Raw genomic sequence first — 24091 nt, 5'->3', positions numbered from 1 at the left:
GACCGGGCGAGCGGCGCGACCCACCCCCCCCGATCGGAAACTAAAGAGCGCCAACGCATCGTCTCGTGGCAACCGAGGACGGTGCGCGTCAAAGCTAAGTTCCATGTTGCATTTTACACGTTTGGCTGGTTTGGGGAAGACATTTTGAAGCCATATCAAAACATCCTCTTACATGACAATGATGAATTTTGGCTAAATTTACTTTGAACTCTTCAAATTATTTAAAAAAAAAAAAAAAAAAAAACTTAATATTTTTTGAAAAACACTTTTTTTAATATCGTTTATGCCCAACCCTCACATATTCAACTTCCAAATTTTGTTCGGCGGGAAGCAGCAGGAAAACTCATTTTATTCCTGACACGGGGTGCTGAATAATGTTTTGATTAATGCACACATCACACACACACACACACACACATCAGAGGGAGTCCAATCGGCCTTGGCTCGGAGGTTGGCTCCAATCAACCTCTGAGCGTATAATTAGTCATTAGAATGGGATTAGAGGCAACTCGGCACATAAAAAGTGATTAAATTAATACTGTGAATTATTAATGTCACCCCATCCCCCGCACACACCCTTTTTTTGTTTGTTTTTTTGGGGTGAATTTTGGACTCCCCTTGAGTATATGAATGATGCCTCCTTTCCGTTTGCAGGTTGCTTGACACCCAGCAAACACGGCCGCTTGACTATCTGAAGCTCAAGACGCATAGCCAAAGAAGGCGCCAACGAGAGTGGCCCTGGCCGGCCCGCCGATACCGCAGACGGATAAAAGCAGGGTTGCCGTGGCAACGGCCGAGGCCAGCGTTCTCCCTCCTAACAATTTGAAAGCACACTGATCACATAGACAGCTTTGACGATTGCCTCCATATATAGTGCGATGAGGAATGAACACGCTAAATGCTCACTCCACGAAGTTGGGGGTCGGCAGGGGAAACAAAATATGAAAAGTGTCCTGGCTGGCCCACAAATATGACAGACAACAGAGGTCAATGTCGCTCGCATATGACTGTAAAGCTGTTGATTCACGCTACAATTCTCACGTATTCAGCTTTAGTGATTGTCTTTATATTGTCACGGGGTTTTTTTCTCTCTTTTTTTTTTTTTTTTTTTTTTACGGTCACCGAAGCGGAAATTTGTCCGCCGACGATTGAACGCACCTTTTGAACGTGAGCGGCAGGAAGCGTCACTAATTCTCGCCATCAGCCGCCGCTCAATGACCAGGTGTCAAGAGACCGGTCCTTAGGCATTTAGAGAACTTAATTCTTAACAATGCGCTAGTCATGACCGCCGCCACTTTAGAGCTTTAATAAGGCTGTCAAAAGTGACAAGCGCTCATTTTGGAAGGGGACAGGTTGCTCTCGGCGCTTATTAAGACGTGCTCTAATTTGCGTGTCCGCGCGCTTTTGTTGGAGCTTTCTCGCGCACGTACGTTGAGGCAAGTTGATTGTTCACGGAAACCAAGGAAATAACTCCGGCTCAAATTGAGAAAGCACTCCTGTTAATGGAATGAAATGTAAATGCTTTTAAAAAAAAAAACAAAAAAAAAATAAATCAATGAAAACTAACTGAACACACATCTCATGTTTGTAAAACCAACCCCCCAAAAAATCGAAAACTATCCTAACGGTGGTTGACGTGAGAGAGAGCGCTACCGGCGTCCAATCGTTTATTCATGGGCTGCGCGTAAACTTGTGTGAGACAATGCCGCAGTGTGCGCGCATGAAAAATTCACACGCTACGAGGCCAGCAGGTTAAATATTGATCGGACGCCCGAGTTCTCCTGGTGGGGGCGTCCAGTCCGTTCGGAGGCTAACAAGCAGCAGAAGGATTTCCGTGCGTGAATGGACAGACAGACGCTTTGCCGCTCTGTATGCGAATGGAGCGGCAACATTTGCACTATTTGGGTACGTGAATGGACCGACTGACATTTGCAATAGTTTGGGTGTGTACGTGAATGGACAAACAGGCATTTACATGAGTTGTGCCTGTGACTTACCAGACTGATGTTTACATTGCACACTGATGTTTGATACCATTTTTTTTTCAGACCGATACCAGTACGAGGATTCACTCTGACTACCGATACCTTTTGTACTTTTGATATCTAACACTTCATTCAACAAAATGGCCAAAATTTGTGAGCAAAGACTTTTCTTTGGAGAGGTTCGCGGTTGTCATGACAACCGCCCGACGGACATTTTTCTCATTTACCGGGCAAAAGAAAAAAAACGACGGAACGCGGCACGTTGTTGTGTTGTCACGGCAGAAGGTAAACTTCATGTTTCATTCACGCTTTGAAAATTCACACGCGCGCCGCTCGGGGGGCTGCGGGCGGGGGGGAACCGCGCGCACGCGAGCGGCATTAAAATGCATGAAGTTGCGCGATAAATATTGAAACAAGTCGGTGTGAAATATTAACGGTAACAACAAAAGCAAGTGAAGGCACTCGGGAATCCGGGGGGGGCGGGGGGGGGGGGTTGTCAAGGAGCTGAGTTGAAGTACTTCACAGCGGGAGAAAATAAATATTTCTTTGAGATCACAGCCAGAGAGTGCCTCTTGTTTTTAACGTGTCCACCTCACGCCCCCCCCCCCAAAAAAGATGATGCGTTTTAAACGAGGTTTGATTCATGCTGAGAAACATGCCCTCAACGCACGTTTGTTGTCCCTTTTTTTCCACATGCGTATTGTGGCATGCATGTCAGATTTAACTTTTGCATACACTGTGTATATATATATATATATATATATATATATATATATATATATATATATATATATATATATATATATATATATATATATATATATATGTACTGTATATATGAATATGGCTGATGTTTTCCTACTTGAGTTTGTGCGATTGAAGTTGTTTTGCTTGAGGGTAAAGTACAAATGATCGTATATAAAGGAGGCGTGTCGTACCTCATTCGGTGCATAATGGCCACACTGCGCTACTCTTACAGCTGACCCACGCTATGGGGGGATAAGGGGGTCGTGGGGGGTAGGTGGTGCTGTTGAAAGCAATTGCACTGCAGGGTACACGGTACACACACGCACACAAAAGTAGTGCCCCGGGTGAGCTGCCTGTACACACTGTCTGATTGCACCAAATTGCCGTGCTGTTTTTAGTCGACAAACAAACCCCACTGTGTGTGTACGTTTGTGTGTGTGCGTGTCTATATAAGTTTTCCTTTTCTGATGTTTGAGGGAGACATTTCCATGTTGCGTGTCGGCGAAAGAGTTCCCTTTCAGTTGTTCAACGAAAAGCTCTTCAACTCTCACTGCTAGTCGGTTTCAAATGGAACTTTTGCCGTCTTTAGCCGTCTAGTTAGCGCCGCGCTGATGGCCACGCATGGCCCCGCCTCGTTTGTCCATTTCGTCATCCGTCAGGCTCATGCAAATGAGCCGTGACGCCGTCGCCAGGCAGAAGCTGGCCGCACTGCGCTGGAAATTTGTTTTCCCAGGCGACCATTCGCGTTCGAAACGACTTACGAGCAAACAGGACAGACATCATCGCGTCATAACCATCCGATTGACGCAAAGATTAAATTGTCTTCAAATGCCTGAAGTCGGCATAACAAAAACAACAAAAGAATCCTATATAGCATTCAAGAGTGTTGCACTCCAGTCCTTTAGGGGGCAGTAATCGCCATTCCAAAGTGCTTTGCGACTGCAAACAGGGATGGAGTTTGTCGTCTGGAATAATACAATGCAAAAATTGGACATATTATTGCCAGGAGAGAGTGTCACGCTTGGCGGCCATTTTGTTGCTCCCATTTGGATTTGCATCCAGCATCAAATGAAAGCCTACGTACATTTTGTTTTTTTTTGGGGGGGGTCATTAATGGCGCTGCCCGTGAAGAAATTAAACAAGTGCAATATGCAAAAGTGTGCTTAAGTTAATTAGCAGCAGGCTGCCGCATAATGGCACATGAATACAATTAATCAAATGTGTGTGTGTATGCGCGGGTGATTGTTAAGCCGCAGTCTTGTGGCTTTTCATTCTGTCGTCATCATTTGCATTTGTTTTTAGCAGTTCTCTTATACAAAGATGAGGCACTACGTTTCTTTTAGTCCAATTGTTATTTTTCCACATTCAATTTATAAATTCATGAATAAATTAACATGCCAAGAACAGCTTGAAATAAAAAAAAAACATATGTAAAATGAATGAATAAAATGGATGAAATCTGGTCTAAACATCCTTCCAAGTTTTTTTTTACTTATGAAGAATTTCCTAGTAAATCGTACAAAAATCGCACCCTATGTTATTGTTGCATGTGGGAAATGTTACATGAGTAAATAAATGATCTAAATTGCAGAATTTTGAAATAACAAAAAAGCTTGAGTCATGAATGTCCTTTAGGGGGCAGTAACGGTGTTTTTGTCAACCTTTCATGGGGCTTAATTGGAACTGCCCCAAAATCCGTTTAAAAGTTGCAAATTCTGTAGGAAATACTACCCTCAAAAATCCAGTTTAAAAAAAAAAAAAGTTCTATGATAATTTTGCAAATAATTTACTAAAAAAATCATGCATAAAGTTGTGTCAGATAATATTGTTATTAAAGAACAATTTGCGATCGTCTGGCTCGTTGAGCGGCCCAACCTGGCCTGCCGCTTTCACCGTGGCGACCCCGCCAGTCATCAAACGCTGACAAAGGCCCGTGATCCTGCCCGGCTGCCTTCATGTCAGCTGACATCAAGTTCAAAGTCATTTTCTTCCAATGCTACTCTGTGTGCGGTGGGCTGCATCGCTTTCTCCAGTGTCTGTTTTTGTTTGAAAAGCAAGCGTAATGCCAGGTTTTTCTTGTGTGGTGGCAATTTCACAGTCTCCTCGGCACTCAAAAGGGGAACACGAAGGAAGGAAAGAGACGGTTTTACTAATTGAAGTGAAAAAAAAAAGCCTTGAAAACAACATTTTGTCAGCTCCTCCTTGCTCACTTCTCCACCAGCGAGGCTCTTTTTCTTTTTCTTTTCAAAGGCGCCTTTCATCCGCGCCGCCACTCGAAAACCCAAAGCCATCCATCCGGGTCGCTGCCAATTTCTATCACGGCCGAGTGTCTCTTCTGTGACACCATTTTGTAGCGCTTTATAGAAAAAAGACAGCCAGTTAGTTTTTATAGTGCTTGTTAGCCAAAATGCTAAAGTTTGAAAAACAGCTTATAACTTGTTCTAACTAATTGAACTCTTTCTTAAGTGGAACGTAAAATAACGCTATGTTGTTAGTAGCGTGATTTGGCAAAATGCTAGCTTTAAGCTACTAGTTACTATTGGTGGTGCTAGCTGATCCGCAGGGGCCAAGAGATTAGCAGCCGCCCACCGGCTCCCGACAGGGTCGGCCATGACAGGCACCACTAGGCCCTATGTGGAGCGCTTAGCGTCTTGTCGGCTTTAATGGACCTAATGGGCCCCCGTAGCGGCAGTCGCCATTCATTAAGAGGCCGGCGGAACCAATCGTTCTGCCACACCGACACCCGGGACTTCCTCCGCTTTTTGACTTTCAACTCTGTCCATTTTTTTCCATATATTTGTACATACAAAGACCCAGCAAGTGTGGAAACATCACCGCTAAAGTGATTTTGACACAAGAAAAAGCAAGCAGCGGGTCGGGGAGGATGCTGGGAAAATGACATGCAAGCGGTATGGCACAGACTCACAAAAATCAATGTCGACTCGGCGGCGAAAAAACATGGCGAAAACCTGAAAGGCAGACTGAGGATAAATCTATATGGTCATCCGCATATTCAATTGGACCATGCAGACTTTTGCCTTCTTCAAGGTGGAGAACGTACGCGTAATAGTCGTAAAAATAATGCAATGTTGTTGCTGCAGCTAGCTCGCTGATGCTAACCCGTTAGCCTCGAAGCTATGTGGTCGTCCGCATAGTCATTTGGATTGCACGCGTTTTCAAATGTTCTTGTCAGCGGTGCTGGTAGAATACCTCTATTCCCTACTAAATTTCATTTTATTTGTACAAAGTATTTGTATTATTGTTTGAATTAGTTTGTAAAATTGGGGGGGTTGTTATTGTATAAACACAAATGCATTTTTTTCATTTTAATTTAGATTTTTTAAATTAAATTTCTCGAGTTGCTTTGTCTTGTGGTTTATTGTTCATTTTATTTCACATAACGTTTATTGTACTTGTTTTATTGTGCTTTATTTCATTCTTTCCTTATATTTTTTACCCTCCTGATTTGATCAGATTTGATTTGTATTGTTTGTGTCTGCTTTAATAATTTGACTTATTTTGTTTTTACTGATTTATTTTTGTTTTGCTTTTATTGCATGTCTTTGCTTGATTTTTACATTGATTTGCTTGTGCGCGCGCATGTTGCGCATGTCTCCACGTTGCCGTTACAAATGCTTGCTGCTCGTGTTTACGTCGTGTGCGAGAATCGATTCTGTCTGGCGAGCGGGCGAGCGGCGCACTCATCAACATTTCAGCAGCGACTATCTTTGAAATACTTGGGTTTTTTTTTCTTTTTCAAAAGAAATAAAAAGAAGCACTGCTGCATGTGTGCACGTGTGTTGTCAATACATATTTAATGTGTGTTGCTGTGTGGGTGCGTGCTCACAAATTATTGATGAGGTCCAAAACGAGCGGAAGAAGAGGAGGGATGGATTTGTAGGCTACTTGTCAAAATAATGGGAGGCTAGCGTGATCAAGGCCCACAGCTATGTGGTCACCCGCATAACTAATATTAAGACATTGTTAGCTTTTTTACCAAGTCCAAAATGCTAACATAATGCTAGCAACGTAAAGCCTCAAAGCTGCGCAGTTGTCCACGTAGTCAGTTGGAATCATCAAGAAAACAAACAAAAACAAAAAAAAACATCCACATAGCCGTTAGTAAAATAATGGTATGCTGCTATTAGCTTCTCAACCAAAAACAAAATGCTAACGCAGCACTGGAGGTCCTTCAACTAGTCAAGTATGCAGTGTTTGTCTTCTCGTTGAACAATTTGTCGTCTTAGCCTTCTGTCCCTGTTTATATGTTTAGATTATATTACAGATTATCTGTAAAGTTACGCTATGCTGTTGGTAGCTCGTTAGCCAAAATGCTAATGCAATGCCGCCGATGTCTGGTGCGTGCGTACGTGTGTGCGTGTGAAGAGGTGGTGTACGTTTGTCAATTAGCATGCAAATGAATGCGGGGGGGGCCTCCCTCAGATATCCAATCAGGCTGTCAGCTCTGCAGGGGGTGTGTGATTACCTCGTCCCTGTGAAGTGTAGCTGTGTGGAATAAAGGGGGGAGTTACATGGGTGAAAAGGGGGGGGGGGGCTACATGTGTGGGGTGCCCACTTGTCTTTTGATGCTACCTATTCATTTCAAATTGTAGCTGAAAAGAACCAAGGATGGCGCATTATGTGTTGGGTTGTTATTCTCCAAAATTGTAACGCAGGAGGCATCTCCAAAGGTGCGCTACGGGTCCCCCTAGAGGCTCGCTGCTACCGTGTATCAAGAGGCAACAAGTGAAGTAGAAATATTCAGTAGCAGTGCCCATCATGAGAAGAACCACAAAAAAAGTTTCAAAAAGAAATGCGTGGAAAACACACAAGAAGTCTGCCATTTTGGTTCAAAGCAACGGTTTTAGTCTCATTTTGGCCATTTCCAGCAGTCTTTCAATGGCCACCTAACGATATTGTCCGATTGCTCCCGGTGTGAAAGGCAGGTGGATGACGCAACATCGCTAAACTTTGATGATTTGCCATCAATCTCACCTAAACAAGGAGGAGGAACAAGACGCTGGCCACTTGGCATGACTATTTTATAAGCTCATTACACAACCATATGCTTGCTAACCGTGAAAGCAACATGAGGGGGGTGCGGTGTTTAGCGGCTGCACATCCTTTGTGCGAGCCGGGATGCTTGAATTATTAAAAACGTCAGCGAGTCTCGACTCAGACGTGGCACGCAGCCCAGCAAAAAAAAAAAAAAAAAAAAAAAAAAACCTAAACACACCTTTCCCATGCCACGCACAATGCCTTCATCCACAGCGGCTAATTAGCCAATTCCGGAATAATTAATATGACACTCATTAGCATATGTAAATGGCCACGCTGCTTAATTGAAAACGAGCGGGAAAGGTACAAAGAGGTACATTAGTGACTTGATGCGCCATTAACGGGGCTCATCGTTCACGTCGGTGAAAGGCGTAAAGGTGATTAGCGTAGCTGCGTCGTCGTTTCCTGTGGGCCACCTCTGTAACTTTAGCAACACGCTAAACTACAGTGGACTCACTGCAGGTCTTGCTTTAGCGCAAGGGTGCTGCAAGCGATGCTGTTTTGTTGTTTTTATAAGGGTTAGCTTCTTTTTGACCTTCTATGAGTGCTGCTTGCTAGCCGCAAATTTACCAAGTGTAGGGCGTGATATACTTTTGAATTTGTACCGCTGCCAGCAACATACAAGCGGCCACTTATTTTTACACATGTACAACTGACTAACATTTATCACACGCTAACTAGCCACCAGTAGACAGTAAGCTACTAACAAATAGCTAGCGACCACTTATTTTAACACGCTTACAACAGTTGTGGATGTTTAAGAATGGTCGCTAACGTTAATTGCGAGCTAGCTAGCTTTCTACCAAACTTGATCACAGGTGGTGGTTAGCGAGTATAGAAAATTTGTATTTAGTGTTTTATTACTGCTGTCATATTTCATGTTTTAGTGTAGTTTTCGTCTGCTCCTTGTTATCCTGGAAGCTAATGTCCGCACTATAGTGTTCCATAAGTCAGCTAACGGCAAATATAAGGGGATCGGAGTGGCCTTAATGTCCTTGTACCTGCGCTAAGTGGGGGCAAATTGTATATCAAGAGGTTAATAGCGCTACATAATGTACACGTAAGCCCCTTCCAGTCCCATCACAGATGCGCAAGTGCTCCAGCGAAGCCAATTACGACATCTAATTCACAGAAATCCATCACGCCTGACGTGCTCCCAAACGCAGCCGTTGCAGATCCACTTTTAATTCATTCCTAATTAACTTTTTATTCTTGATTCATTGGTTGCCTCGAAGTCGGCCTGCGACCAGCTGCCGCCGCCCGCCGCCAAGACGCACGTCGTCGCCTTCGGACGCTCAAGTTCAGGGAAAGTGCAGTCGTAAAGTCAATGGGCCGCTTATTGGGCAAGGGGTGGGCGGGGCTTGAGGAGAGAGGGAGCTGCCAGTCAAAGTGGTGCGGCTCATTAGTCGTGGCAGCTGTCAATCACGACACACACGCGATGTCATATCATGTTAAAAATGTGAGCACTGACACACACAAACACACAGTGGCCACGATGTATGAAATTTGATAAAGAAAAAAAAAACAACTTTTAAACAGCACACAAATTCTGCCTAGCGACGAATGACCATGCTAGTTTTGTCACCAATCAAAATGTTGAATGGAAAGAATTGATCAGATGACAAGAAGAGGCGAAGATGCCACGGATTTGTTTGCTCTTCTAAAAAAAAAGTGATCACAAGGGGATCTGGAATGGATTGCTCTTCGAACTAATATGACCCCAAACCCAGAGTTGTTCACTCCTCTAAAAAACGAGTTTTTGGAGTTGTTTGCTCTTCTTATAAAGGGGATACTGGATTTGTTTGTTTTGTATGAATGGAGACCAGAAGTGGAAGCGCACTCGTTTGCTCTTCCAACAAAGGTGAGCACATGACAACCCGGAGTGCTTTGCTCTTCCAATTAACACGACGACGAGGAGACACTGAAATGTTTCCTCGTTCTCGCATAAAAAGCCGAACACAAAGGGCTTGTTTTCTTTTCTCGTAAATGTGAGAGATGCCAGAGTTGTTTACTAGTAAACGGGACCACAACGGGAGCTTGAGTGCTTTGCTCTTTCAATACAAGTCAGCACAAAAGGAGCTGGACTTTGTTTGCTCGTCCATCTTCTAAAATAAATAAATAAAGAGCTCTCGATGAACAGTGGGCAACCTGGAGCTATTTTCCCAGTAGTTCTAACAAAAGAGATGACAAGGGCCCTGGACTGGTTTTCTCTTCTAATAAAAGGTGACTACGAGTGCACCTGGAGTTGTTCTCTTTTCTTGAAGAGTGCGGCCACTTTCGTCCCCGAAAGCACGACTCAACCTTGCACTCAAAGCTGCTCAGGAGTGCAGATGTGGCCAACACAAGCTCGTGCCCGCCGCCCGCCGCCAAATGAAAGTCCCATCTGTTGCGGCGTAATGACGACGACGCTATTCCGAGGCGGCAGGAGGTTTTTTGGGCGCGGGAGCAGCTGCCAGCGTCGCCCGCTGACCTTTTAGCATTCCTGCTCGCGCCGTCTGACAGATGTGTCAACTTGATTATTTCAAAAAACGGCGACGGAAGCCGTCGCCGAGGAGCGGGCGCAAGCGCGCCGACGCCGCGGCGCAAACGCCGACGCTAACTTCCCGCTCGCCGAAGCTATTAGGCTTGGTAAAAGGCCGACAATGGGGCGGAATTGGACGCCATTGTGGCGGCGGGTGCCCTTGGAGCAGCACTATTAGCCCGCAGAGGGCCAGGGCTGCGGCTCAGGTGTTGCCGGGCGGAAAAAAAAAAAAAAAAAAAAAAAGAGCGTGCGTGTGTGTGAGGTGAAAGGGGGAAGGGGGTAATTGACTTGGCGAGTGTGAAGGGACGAGCGCAATCAGACTCGTCCTGATGGAGTTTGATGCCACCCTAAATAGTTTTCAAATGGAGGAGCAGGTGCTGCTTTTCCCCCCGGCCATGGCCGCCCATCATGTGCGCGTGCGTGCGTGCGTGCGTAGACAATTGCACTGTATAAAGGTGAGAATCTAGCAAAGAAGTTGACATCTTCACTCTTGTCAAAGGGCTCAAACGCACCAGATTCAAATCGACATGGAAGCCAAGATGCCTTCAAGGACCAGCAAAGCGTAGGAAATTCCCGCTTTGGATGCAACATGCGCAGTGTACGCGTGCGTGCGTGCGTGCATTTCCATTGCACATCTGTGTGCTGTCCGGAGCCGTTAGCCGATCCGCCGCGTTTTCTCTTAATGGCGTTTTTAGGCGTCTTGAAAAAAAGCCCGTTGGACAGATGTTGCTCTGGGGCGCAAGCAAGCGACTTGGCTGCCGTTGGCAGTCAACAGTGAAAGTGCATTAGCCAGGACGGCGCCAGGCTGCTCCCAGTTGAGCCGCACACAGAAGCCTTTTCTGTGCATTTTACGCAAACAAAAGTGCGCTTGCGCGCGGAGCAGCCAAGTGTGCTAACTATGGTTAGCATCACCACAGCACATGACTGCTGCTCCTGGTGACAGGTGCACCCACACAACTGACTACAGTGGACCACGCATACTCGCCGATTCATCTTGTCACTTTTTTTTTTTTTTAATTAAAAAAAAAAAATGTGGGGTAAGGGGTTGGGTTGGCGCTTTATCTCCAGTTTTTCAGTAATTTTTTTCAACAATTATTTTTACATTTGCAAAATTTGTGTGCACCGTGCAATACCAGTAGTTTCTTTTCTTTTTAGGAAAGCGCAACATCAACGGTTGATATTCACTTTAGGGAAGTGCAAGATAAAGAGTTTGTCTTCTTTTTGGGAAAGTTTGATTCCAACAGTTGGTCTTTTCATAGGAAAGTTTTTTTTTTGTTTTTGTCAAGTGCAATCACAATAGTTTTTCTTTTTCAGAAAGCGAAACAGTAACAGTTCCTTCTTTTTAGGGATGTGCAACGCAACCGTTTGTCTTCTTTTTACTCCAGTCCTACAGCGATTGTTTTTCTTCTTTTTAGGAAAGTCTGACGTCAATGGTTGTTGATTGTTTTCAAGACAATATCACAACAGTTTGTCTTCTTTTTAGAATAGTGAGCAATTGTTTGTCTTCCGTTTAGGATCCAACATCAATAGTTGATCATCTGTTTGTGATAACGTCAATAGTTTGTCTTTTCAGGGAAGTGCAACGTGAGTTGCTGAGCCGCCTTGTGTTTGTTTGCAGGGCGCGAGGCAGTTGCAGGTGGCAGCAAAGAGCATTTGAGCCTCACAGCCAAAGTCCATTTCCAAGTCAACGCGAGGCGATGGAGGATCAAGGCGGGCAAACAAAACAGGTGCAGACGGCCTGCAAATAAGAGGCGGCGAGGGCGGCGCGTTAAAAATGCATGAGCGCCACCTGCCTCCACTTTGGCTCGAGAGGCCCGTAAAAGCCAGGCAAGGTGGCGGGGAAGAGCGGGGACGCGGAAAGGGCTTTTTTTTTTTCCCCCAACACATATTAGTAACAAAAAATGATAAAATAAAGACAATGCTTGTTGGAATACATGCATAAAATGATGAAAAACACTTTGGGGTTTAATTGTATAAGGAATTAAATGTCAAATGGAGTGCATTGTTTGTGTTCCTAATAAAGTGGCCAGGGAGTCTCATCATATCATCCATCTCAAGTGGAGGAAGCGCGTCACTGCCCTCTAGCGGCAGCATTTGCAACTGAAGGCTGACTTCAATTCGTGTCGCATAAAAATATCATGACAAGTTGACAGTAAATCGGAGCCACTTGCAGCCTCGCTTGCAGTGGCCGCATTATCATTGCAAAATAGGAAAAGACATCATTTGCATCTGTGCTCCATTAATATGCCTGCCCGGCTCGGCGTCTTCAACACAAAGTCCATTCCGCACCATCTGTGCTCGTCATGAATATTCTTTATGAATATGTGCCATTTTGCAGGGTGCCACACATGACGAGAGGGCTTTTTGCTTTGGTGGGCGAGGGGCAATGTGGGTGTGGCCTTCGCATCATAACCCTAAAGATGACGGATGGCCACGGGCGGATGAAATATCCGTTTATGAATTATAGTTAGGTTATAGCGTCTCTTCATGAGGCCCACACCTGCTCGGAATGTCATCGACGCCTTAAAGCGACGACAGCGCTAGCATTTTAATTAGCTGCTATGCTAATCAGTAAGCTGGTTAAACTGAGAAAAGAATGAGTAAATACGTCTTGGAGGTGGGATAAAATAGAAATATCATAAACCGCATCGCTTTATCGTAATATGATCGTTACAAAACATGGCGATACTACTGTATGCAGAGTTGCGTGTATTACGCGTCGCAACTTCCTTTTACGTTCACAATAAATTGCAATAATTCACCATGAATTGATCAAGTATTGCGCTACTGTCGTCTTGAGAGTGACATAGCCGTCATGTTTTTTCACTTTCACGTGCATCGTAATATAGAGTCCTGGGCGTCGCCGTTGATAAAATATTTTTTTATCGTTTAGAGTTACTGTCATCGTCATCATCGCATCGGAGAATAGTATGAGCCACATGCTGCTTCACAAAAACATTTGTACGTGATCACGCCCCATTTCTATCACAATGACTTAGCTAGCTAGCTACTTAAGAAATGACCATTTTGGGTGCAGGTGGACTTTAGTACGTGTCATTCAGTGATTTAGGCATCAACGACCTGGGGTCTCCGCTCCGGGGGTCTCCTCTCTGGGGATCCCCCCCGCTTTGAGTCGAGCACTTTATGCACTTTAATGATTGATGATGGAAGTTAGCCGTCCGGGTCCCAAAGTGCGACACTACGGGGAAATAGAAGGAGTGGCCCGTCTTTTTTACGGCTGTGCTGGGAATCAATTATGCTAACGGCGGCTAATGAATGCACTTGGGGGAGCCACTCGCACACTCGGCGGCCATTTTATTCCCCCTCATTTGCATATGGGAAGACGCGGGGGCGATGATGGATCGCCGCGGAAACAGACGTCTGTCTTTTAACTTGCACATTTCAAATCGACATGGCGATCGGCGCCGTCGAAAAATGTTCAGAACGAAAATACCGAGGCATGCGCAAGGACGTCGGCCATTTTGGTTTGAAGCTGCCATTTTGGGGACGATTCCCTGGGCTCAACACCAGTTTCACTGATCACCATGAAATTGGGTGGACAAGACAAAAAACATCTCAAGCATCCATGCACAAAACTTAACAGGAAGCAAACACTTTGGGGTGAATTCCAGGGATTCAAAGTTGGAAAAAGTAGCCCCTGACACCAGTTTCATTAATGGACATGAAATGTCATTGACATCATAAAAGGATTCACACAAAAAAAAAAAGTCTCAAAATACTCGTGCCACAGAATTGAAGATGACAGCAAACGTTTTGGTTTGAAGTGGCCAATTTTGGGGTGAAGTTCATGGCTCGTACTTTGGGGTTTTGTGTGCATTTGCATCCCTTCGCTTATGCTGTCCGATGATGTCCAAAGTGCCATGTTAGCTTCTCGCGCTCGAGCGTGCGGCAGGTAGTGTCGCCGAGTCGTCCGAGGCTAATTAGTGTCTTTGACATTTTGCCTCGCTGCTCCTGAGGGAGGCCGGGTGAAGGGAAGCCCGATAAGCAGAAAGACGACTAATGAGTGCGGACCCCCGCCTGCTCGACGAAACGCCCCGCCCACCCCGAGACACCGAGCTTTGTCAGCGGGTCAATAAAAGCAGTGGAGCATGTCGCCGGTGTCTTGGCTGCGGCGACATTCTTCAAGGTTGTTGGAGTGCGAAAAAAAAAACAAAAAAACGTCAGTCACCCCACTGACCACATGAGAAGGTCAAAATATTAAGGACAAAGTGTTCCTAATGAATTGTCTGCTGGGTGTTGCCCAAAAAGTGGTTGGAACAGTTTGAACATGATTTGGTAAATGTCCCATTTTCAGGCAAATATTGACACACGGTGAAGCAGCACTCGAGCTGGAGGAAGCTTCTATTAGTGGAGTTTAATGAACGACATCAGTACACAACAAACACACACGCGCGCGCGCGCGCGCGCGCATCCCAGGAGGATGGGCGACACACAGCAGCCAGTGTGTGTTGTTTCGACACACACACACAGCCCGCTCCCTCGCTTCAATCTCACGCATGATTACGCTTGATAATTAAGCTTTTTGGACGTTTTCCACCAGCCGAGCAGATGCGCCAGCTGGTGACATTCATGCATTCCCAAACACACACACGCACACGCGCACACGAGGCTGAGGAAGAGGCCGGGCGAGCCTCCTGTCATTCATTTGTTCATTCCGCCGGGAGCGCTACATCACAAACGCATCATTTCTATTATTTCATTTCTAAACTAAGACTGCAAAATCCTTGAAAAGAACCCAATTTGAAGACAAACTCCTCCCACATGTGACAGGTAGACTAAAACCTTCAGCAAATTAGAGTCTCCCATCCGTTTCCGATTGGGGGAATTTGAGCGAATTCCCTTGAAATTTCACCCAAAGGGCTGCTTCAATCTAAAACGGCTTCAATGACTTCCAGTTCGATTCCTGGCATGGGTCCTTGAGACATTTTTGTGTGTCCTGTTATGACAGGGATGTTAGCCCGATTTATTTACAATCTGCAAAACTGGTGTCAGGAGCACATTTTTTTCAAACTTTCCAACCATGGAGTTTACCCCCAAATGGCTGCTTCAAACCAAAATGGCCGACTTCCTGTTCAATTCCCAGCACGGGTCCTTGAGACTTTTTCGTGCATCGCGTTACGATGGACAAATTTACTCACTTTTGGGTCGATCGGTGAAAGTGGTAGTGGGGTTTTTTGTTTTTGTTTTTTACTTGTCAAGAATCATTAAGAATTCCCACAAAATGGCCATTTCAAAGCAAATGGGAGGGTTTCCTGTCCAATTTCAGGCATAGGTTCTGGAGAAATGTCCATACGACGGACACGTCCGCCCAATTATGATGCATTTGTCAAAATTGCTGCAGGGGCAACATTTATCAGACTTTGCACCTTGCGATTGTTTTACCAACTTCAAACCAAAATGTCCGACTTCCTGGGACTTAAGTCCTTGTGTTTTTTTTTTTTCTTGTGTGCTGTCATGATCGACATGGCCAGCAAATTTGATGTAAATCAGCCAAACTCTTGTCAGGGCTTCTGTTTTCCTCACTCTGCACACGTTTGCAACAGGATACACATAAGCTGGCGAGTTAAAAAGCAAATTCAGTCATTTAAGACTCGACGATACCGTTATGGCGATACATTGTCCAACAGTGACCTCTGGTGGCTCAACAGTTAACAACAACAAGGACATTTTGAAGTCTGTAGTATGTCAGGCTGGCCACTAGAGGGAAGTGTCGCTTCATTGACAACAACGCACTGCTTTTGACGGCATTTTTCACAGCGTCCCAATTGGGAGGAAACAAGGAAATCTTTTTCCAGAGGGGAAACGAAAATAAATTGAAAGAAATATGTTTGGTTGCACAAGTGTGCACACCCTCTTATAAGTGGGGGTGTGGCTACGTGCAGAATGAACCAGACACATTTAAATTCTACACACCTGCGAGCATTAAAAGTGCATCTGATTGTTTTTTTTGTTTTTTTAACACTGACTGCTATTTAGAATTGTTCACAATTCCGATGACCTTGACTAGGCAAGGCAGTTGCGGCAAAAGAAAAGCAGCCCCGAAGAAAGATGATTTATTTTGTGTTATGTTTGAGCCAAGCCTACTTTTTGGAATCACAGCCAAAAAGTTCAACCTTGGTTTCACTTTTTTTTTTTTTTCTTTTTCAAAAACAACCTAAAAAACTCCCAAATGCACAAGTGGAAATATGTTCCAGGCTAATGAAAGCAATACGTCACATTCATTGAAATTGTTTCTCTTGGTGTCATTTTTTGAACAGTTCCAAACAGCAGTCAATGGTTAGCACAAAACCTTGTAGAGAGGGACAAAAAATGTCATGAAAAGGCAACTAGAACATCTGAAATGTATGAAGGGTTCCTCAGAGGCACTTTAAATGCTGGCAAGTGTGTGCGGACTTTTGCACAGGTCATAAGTCACAATGATGCAACAAGTTTTGGTCAAATTTTTTTCCTAATCACAAAAATCTGGCATTTGAACAGGGGGGGGGCGTGTCAATTTCGCCAAGCGTGGAGGGTACAAAACGATGCCCAAGTGAATTTGAAGTAATTGTTGCTAATCCCTGTTCTGTTTCCAGTTGACAGAGAGACGACAAAAGTTTCTTTCCGTGATTTGCCGTTTAAGCTCCGCCCTTTTCCTTCTCATCTGTGTGCTTGGGTGCTGAATCACCCGTGACAACCCCCCCCACCCCCCCTTCCATTCATATCGCAGCGAAACTCCTCAGCCGGTGACTCATGGGGCCAAGCATGACAGATTGAATCACACTCGGCACACTGACATGAAGGCATGAAGATGGGCCTGATCCACAACTTGGGCGCAAGCAGAAAATACATTTCCTAACATGGGTCATCGATTTCCTTTTTTTTTTTTTTTTTAATGACGAAACGTCAGTACAAAAACTTGTGCCTTGTGTTTAAATTTGCTTTGACTTGCCAGCAGAAATGATACTGCATATGTATTTAACACACGTGGCTTCGAGTCCGCTTAGCTTAATGCTAACAAACAACGCAAAAAGCCATTGACAGGCTAATGGACAGCAACAGTGTCATACTGTTAGCAAGCAAGGATATCTGAACGCAGTGGAGCAACACATGTAGAAAGATAATCCAACAATACTCCCAGGCATGTATTCTTTATCCTGTGCAAAGAGCGGCTAATACTGCTGATTACTGAGTAGTTGTGAGTATCTTCTATTCAATTTTCTTACGTCTGTATTTTAAAGTATTATTGAGTGCTTTTTTTCCTTGTGAAAAAAGCTGCAAAAATGTGTTATTTTTTGGGGGGGGGGGGGGGCTATCTGGCATTTGCATATATTTCAATGGGGAAAGATGCTTGCTCACAAAAAGCAAATTTGCTCCCATTTCTTCTGGCCTGGCTGAATTATTATTGCATTCAATTGACTTTTTTGGGGGGACGTTTCATTTTCTAAATGTGTCATTTTCATTTTAATAAGAATCTTTTTTTTTTTTTTTTTTTTTTAAAGAATCATCACATGTATTTGTTCATGGGAGACTATTTTTCAAATGTGACAGAACATTTGATTGTGCACGTGACTGAGTGACTTAATGACTTGATGAGTCAGGACCTCATGGAGGAAAGTTGACATTTCAAAGTCTGAGGGACTTGCCGACGATACGCTCCTCGCGAGTTCTTCACATACTTGACTTTGTGTGCGTGCTAATGACAGCCTCTCTCCCTGAAAGACAGAAACCTTAGTAAGTTCGGATTCCCCGACACTCTCCAGGCGTCATCAGCGAGCGGCGTTTTGTCGCGTGAAAACAACTGCATGTGCGGGCGGTTATTGGAAATCGTGTGTATGGCCGTGCTGGCTGACTGGCTGGCTGGCTGGCTGGCTGGCTGTTATAAAATTGAGGGGCAACATTGCTGGAGCGTGACTCACGCACTGACTCACTTGCAGCGCTGTTATGTTGTCTCACACATTGGCTTCTCTGGCAAAGCCACACTGTATGAGTGGTGATTCTAAGAATAAGAAAAGTACAATAACACTGCACTTCTCTACCCATAGAGACTCTTTGCATGGGTAGACATGTTTTTTTTTTTGAATAGTTAATACAAACCAGTGATTATTCTCGTGCCGCATGATCTCCGCCTAGCAACAGCTAACTGTGAAAACATGACTTTTGATACAAAAGACAAAAATATTAGGGAGCTACATATAAAACATGATTTTTGTTGTTGTGGTTATGGCTGTTTTTTTTTTTTTTTTTTTTTAATTGGCATGTGGGGCACTTCTGATTGTGCCCCATGAACTCTGCCTAGCAACAATCAACTGCGTAAATGTGACCTTATAATGCAAAATACAAATAAGTAGTGGAGCACATTTTTTTGATTGAACCCTTTATAATGTTGCTGTTGATACGGCTATTTGTTTTTTAATTAACATGCGGGGCAGTTATGATTGTGCCCCCGAGGACCCTGCCTAGAAACAAGCGTTTTGTTTCTGTTTGCTAATCGGCGTGGCCGAACGGCTGCTTTTTGCCGTCCGTACGACGGGGTGACGGCGCGTTTATCGCGGCGTTGGCCAAACTCAGCTGTGTTGACAGTGAAACGTTGGCTTCCTGGTAGACGAGTGCGCCGGTAGCCGCCTTATCTATGGGGCCGGCGACCTTCGTCAACTCCATAAAAAAAAAAAAAAAAAAGCGTCTGAACCTTGGCCCGCCTCATCAACGCAACCCGCCGCACGCTACCACTTTTTGTTGTTATTGAGCCGGCGAGGAGGAAACGGTTGATTTTGAGGCGAGGAGCGGTTTGGAAAAAGTCGATTGGGTTCCTGGAATTTGGAGGATGGGTCAGGACCAGGAAAAGTTAGCGTTGGAAATCAGGAGCAATCTTGCATCGGTTTCAAACAATATTGCACGCTAAGATGAGCAAGGCAATAATAAATCAGAAAGCATTTTTACTAATTACAAATATTTCCAACAATAATTCACAAAAAAAAAAAAAAAAAAAGAACTGTTGACGTGTTGATATGATCATGCGTGAATTTGAAACAACTTTGTGTGCGTGTGTGTGTGCGTTCTTGTTTTGTCTTGTTTGTGTGTCACCATTTTCCACGTTTGCATTTGTGTGTGTCTGTGTGTGTGTTGTGGTTGTGCACGTTCTTGTTTTCCTACAGTATACTGTATTTGTGTGACATTCCACCTCTGAGTGTTCTTGTTTTTATATATGTGTGGGTCATCTTCCTTGACATGGCAACTGTGTGTGTGTGTGTGTGTGTGTGTGCGTGTGTTCTTGCTTTTCTATCTTTGTGTCTTGCACAACATGCCACTTTTGCGTGTGGGTGTATTCTTGTCTTACATGTTTATGTATTTCAATCTTTGTGTGACAGTCACCCTGATGTGTGTACATGTGTTTTCTTGTTTTCCTACCTTTGTGGGACAGTCCACATTTGTTGCCTGTTTGTGTCTTCTTGTTTTTTATCTGTGTGTCATCATCTTCCTCGACATGCCACTTTTGCACACTTTTATGTGTGTGTCCTCTGGCCTTGCACGTTCGTGTTTTTTCGATCTTCCCGTCACATCCCTTTATTGTGTTTTTTTTGTATGTTGCTGTCTCGCTATCCTTGTGTGGCGACCACCCTGCTTGACATAGCATCTTTATTGCATGTTGCCACACAATACAGAAAGACAAACAATAAATGCGGCACGTCAAGGAGAATGGTGGCCACACTGTGACGTAAAAACAAGGACACACACACACACGCACGCGCACACACGCACCGAGACAGGAGCACAGGACAGCCTGGGAACGGTCGTCAGTGGCCTAAGAAGGTCTATCCCATGAGGATTTAGTAGTCCTCAGTGGAATGCAGACTCTCGGCTCTCATGGCTGAGCTCCCCGAACATGCGCGCGCGCACAGACACACACACACACGGACGCACACACACACACACACACACACACTGTCCTAGCCTTGCCCTCTTACACATGACTGAGAAGTGACAGAAGGCGTCCAGGAATAGGACACTTGGTCATGCGAGGGGGAGCGAGATTTCGAGGAGACCACCGGGGGAATGTGACACTAACCCGAGAGGCGGTGAGACGAGCGCTGGCAGGGCAGACCAAACTTTTGGATAACTCGTCCAAAAAAAAAAAAAAAAAAAAAAAAAAAAGGAAAAAGAAAGTAAAGGACGGCTAAGCTTTGGTGTGCGTCACCACCGCAGGCAGGCCTACTTTTTTTTTTTTGTTGTTTTGGAAAGTTTGCTGCCATGGCGACGCTGGGTAATTAAGCACGGCCATCGATTGCGCAACTGGCCTGGAGCGGATGCAAAGATTGCTTCATCCGCATACATCCTCGACCTCACCTCAGTAACAAGTGTGGGGAAAGCAGCAACATGTTTTCCCAAACATTTTGCAGAAAACTTCCCCCCCCCAAAAAAAGAAAAAAAAAAAGCTGAACAGGAACATTTGTTGAAAATTCAAAACGATGTGCAAAATCCGACTCCATTTTCAGTCTAGTGAGTCAAGTTGACGACTGCTATTTTTTGGTCAAAAGTTGTAATTTTGTCACTCACTATACAAAACATCCCCTGAAATTTTTCCGTTAAGTATGCAAGAAATTGTGTGCAAAATGTATTATTCTAAATTATCACAGTTGAGGACGGGTGACTGTAAATAGGAGTGGTTTTTTTATTTCTTTTTTGTCCCATCCAAATTTGGTCGAAGCTCAACATTTGGCTGGTTTTCTTCAAACGAAAAAGGGAAAACCCTCCGAGTTTTTTGTGGAGCGGCTTCCTACCTTAAGATGACAGTTGAGGTCCGGTCACTGCACTTCAAGCGGACACCAAGATTTTCCTGAACCAGGTGGAAGGAAGACCTACAAAACTAGGGGAAAAAAACATCAAAATGAAAATGTGGGACTAAATCGTGTCGCAGATGTTTTTTTGTTGTTTTTTTTGTATAGTATTGCTGTCTTGGAAGGAAAATATTATTGTTAGGATGGCAAATTTGTCAAACATTTGTGAGCTTTTCAACTAATATTGCCAAAAATGTGTGCACAATTTCTGAATTGTCGCAATTCCCCCATTTAAAATTGTACTAAATATATTTTTATGATGTGCCTGCTAAAAAATTCTAAATGTTTTCCCCCCCCATTTTTCACGATTTCGGTCATCATTTTTATATGATGTTATTTCGCAAGACCGTCACGTGACACGAGAAGTGAAAAATGAGGCTTCAAGAACTTGATGGCCACTCCCAGCTGAAGTTTTCTGTAAAGCTAAATATAAAGCTAAGATCTTGTGCATTTAACACAACTTAAGTTTGCTTAGCTTAACGCTAACAAACATTGCGCAAGGCCATAGCAAGGCTGGTGATTTGAACTCAAATCGTGGAGCAACACAAGTAGACAGGCATATATTCTTTAGCCTCTGCGAAGAATGACTAAGCCTACTGCAGCTTACTGAGCAATCGTGACCGTCTCGTATGGCAATATTTTCCTTTTTTCAAAACCATTGCAAACGTTTGTGCCAGTTGTTTTTTTTTTGGGGGGGGGGGGGGGAGTAGGAACAATTGGAGGGAATTCCATTCATTTCACTGGGGAAAGATGGTTTGTGATAAGACTGTTTTGAGTTTCAAGGGTAGTCACCGAACCAATTCAACTTGTATCTCAAGGCACAGCTGTGTATTCTAAAGTCCTCCGTCCGCTATTGGTCCAGTCGCCGCGTCCTCGTCTAAAGTTACCCCGACGTGTCCCCACCTGCGGGGACGAACCCCGCGGGGGTCACACGTCCTGCCGCCGTTAACCTTGGCGTGAGGGGGCCGGCCGAGCCCCCCGGCTGGGGAAAAAAAAAACTCCACCAAGGACGGCGTGACGGGAGAGGACATGCAAAGAATGTTTTTTTTTTTTTGTGAAGGGAAAAGTATGAAGTTAATAGGAGGGCCCCCACAATTGTCTGCAGGGGGATTTCCTGTGGAATGAATTTCATGTGTAAGTGCTTCTGCTTTAGCTGCATTTATGCCATCACTGTTATTAAAAGAAACTACGTTGGTCCCTTGACTGACATGTGCACTTCCCCAGCTTCACTTGTCTCGCTCCGTAACGGTCTCTAGTTTTTTTTCGCCGTTTTTTTTTTTTTTTTTTTTTTTTTTCAAGGTCCGAGGCGTGACCTTCGATGCATGTGAACGGCGAGCGTGAAACGCGCAACAGCGCAGCGCCTCGACTCTAAGCCGCTGGAAATGAAAATCTTGGTCGGATGGGGATCGTTTGGAGAGCATTTTTGCGCAACGCGACCCTAACGCAATTTCACGAGCCTCCGGGGGTGGAAGATCATGGGCAAAATGTGCACAATGTGCGCGTGGACACCGATTTCCCAATTTAATCACTCCTCTGTATCAAACATAAAATCCACACTGGCAAAAAGGAATGACAAACTCATGCATAAGGACACAATTTAACAACAAATCCATAAAAAAAAAAAAAAAAAAAGTTGTCATGGCTTAACTTAACAGTAATATTCCGTCACTTGTTGCTAGGCAGAATTCCCGGGGCTCAATTAAAATTGCCCCAAAGGCCAATGACAAAAGTGGCAAAAAAAAAAGTCCAACCACAGCCTTGAGTTGAATAAAAATATCCACATTGGCCAAAAAAATAAATAAATAACAAATTTTGATGTTTTTCTTTTTTCGATTATGCTAGCTCACTTGTTGCTTGGCAGAATTCACGGGGCTCAATCATAACTGCCCCACTTATGATGCTGGTATGTCAGACAAAGGAGTGACTCTATTCAAGGCCCCCTGCCACGGGGCTCAATCATAACTGCCCCACTTATGATGCTGATATGTCAGACAAAGCGATGACTAGGGGACAACATTATAAAAAGCATCAGAAAAAGGTGCTTATAGACATTCATTCGGCAATACAATCGCTACTCTGTATTAAATATAAAATACATATTGGGAAAGAAACAATAGCTTGTCACAGATTTACAGCTTTTTTCTTTTAAATCAAATTTATTGGAGGAAGAAAAAGCAATCGTGTACTTCATCCTGCTTTTCCAAGCACTGCTTTTTGCGGCATGTGTCCGTGTGTGCGCTCGCGCGCGCACGCGTGTGCGTGTTTGTGAAGGAGCTCCACCATTGCGCAACGCGTCGGCCTCTTTTGCCCAAAGCAAATAGCGGCGTTCTAAGAAAGAGGAAAGGCAGGTTGAGCTGTACGAAAGGTTGTTGTTTTTTTTCCCTCATTTTGCCCTTTCTGTTTTGCTCTCTTTAATCTGACACGCTTGCACAATTTTCTGTTTCATCGGCCGAGTTGAGCAACACGCGCGCTGATAACGAAATAAAAGCTAGCAAAGCTGCCGCGGGCGAGTCACGCGTGTCCTGGCGATTTAATCGTGGGGATGTTTTTGAAGGGTTCGTTTTGCTACATACAGTACTTGTTCGCATTCCCGAAACCGCCGCACAATCACCGGGGTGGCCAGGCCTTGTTGTCGGCTCGCATTTCCGAAAGGTCGCCGTGTCAAATATGGAGCAAGGAGCGAAAATGTTAAGAAACACACATTTCTTTAGTGCATACAGCCGACAGAGTGTCATTAGACTGCCACAAATCGGCCGGCACAAACATGATAACGCTCTGAATACATGTGGAGGAAATGGCGCTCCGCCTGGTTCAGTTGGAAGCCCCCTGTACTCTATTTCAAACACACAGGATCAAAGAGGCATGCCAATAAATCAAAACAATGTAAATGATTATACCAAATCATATACCATTACAATTTCTTCACAAATGTTTAAAAAACGGCGTTC

At 44.4% G+C, this 24091-nt stretch overlaps 1 long non-coding RNA gene across 1 annotated transcript; it reads right to left on the bottom strand.

Annotated features, from left to right (window-relative positions):
- Positions 1-4715: 4715 nt before the first annotated feature.
- Positions 4716-21157, bottom strand: LOC147131904 (uncharacterized). The gene is made up of 2 exons (XR_015082222.1): positions 21087-21157; positions 4716-5088 (listed from the first exon to the last, which is right to left on the bottom strand). It is a non-coding gene; the product is annotated as an uncharacterized LOC147131904 (long non-coding RNA).
- Between the last annotated feature and the right edge of the window lie 2934 nt (positions 21158-24091).

Source organism: Filicampus tigris, chromosome 18 (assembly GCF_054856515.1).
Source record: "Filicampus tigris isolate MCC_2025a chromosome 18, RoL_Ftig_1.0, whole genome shotgun sequence".
NCBI lineage: Eukaryota > Metazoa > Chordata > Actinopteri > Syngnathiformes > Syngnathidae > Filicampus > Filicampus tigris.
This window is presented reverse-complemented; position numbering and strand designations above follow the sequence as displayed.